Genomic DNA, 662 nt, shown 5'->3' with positions numbered 1-662 from the left:
CTGAAAAACTCAGTATGGCTCAGATAATTTCCAACCGCTGAGGTAAAACTCTGAAAAAATCGAATCTCTTGTTCCTTCATGACTTGCATTGCTGTTGCGGCTTAAAAACTTATTCCTAGTCTTTATTTAAAAAAATAGCTGACTCAAAGCTTTGAAGAGAACCCGGAGAAGGAAGGCATATTTGAATTTTAAATACTAATGCCATAATTCTATTGTATAAACCCCCTCAATTTTGTATTTCTCCTGATTGAATTCTATTGAGAGAATTGGAGAGAGTAAAAAACAGTTGGATGAATACAAGGCTTTGAACCCGCATTTTACTCCAAAGGTACTAGGGGTAAAACAAAATAATAATATAGAAAGCACCACTTTGTAATAGTAAAGATCGCACAAATTGAAATAGTTCTCTCAAAAACACTTTTCATTCAAAGTCGAAAAGTCATCCACTGAACGCAAAGCATGATTAAAATACTACTATCGCTCAGAAAAGTTAGTTCACATAGCAATTTTACTCACTTTCACTATTGGGTCAAACGCCGCCTGAACAAATAGTACTTCGGATTAAAAAAAACCTCAAGAAAACCAATACTCCTCTTGGAGTCATAAAAAACCAAGAGCACCGCAATATGTCTCCGCTCAGCTCACAGCTTCGCAGCTACACA

Source organism: Convolutriloba macropyga, chromosome 15, assembly GCF_964194025.1.
Source record: "Convolutriloba macropyga chromosome 15, txConMacr16.3, whole genome shotgun sequence".
NCBI lineage: Eukaryota > Metazoa > Xenacoelomorpha > Acoela > Convolutidae > Convolutriloba > Convolutriloba macropyga.
Note: the sequence above shows the minus strand (reverse complement) of the source record.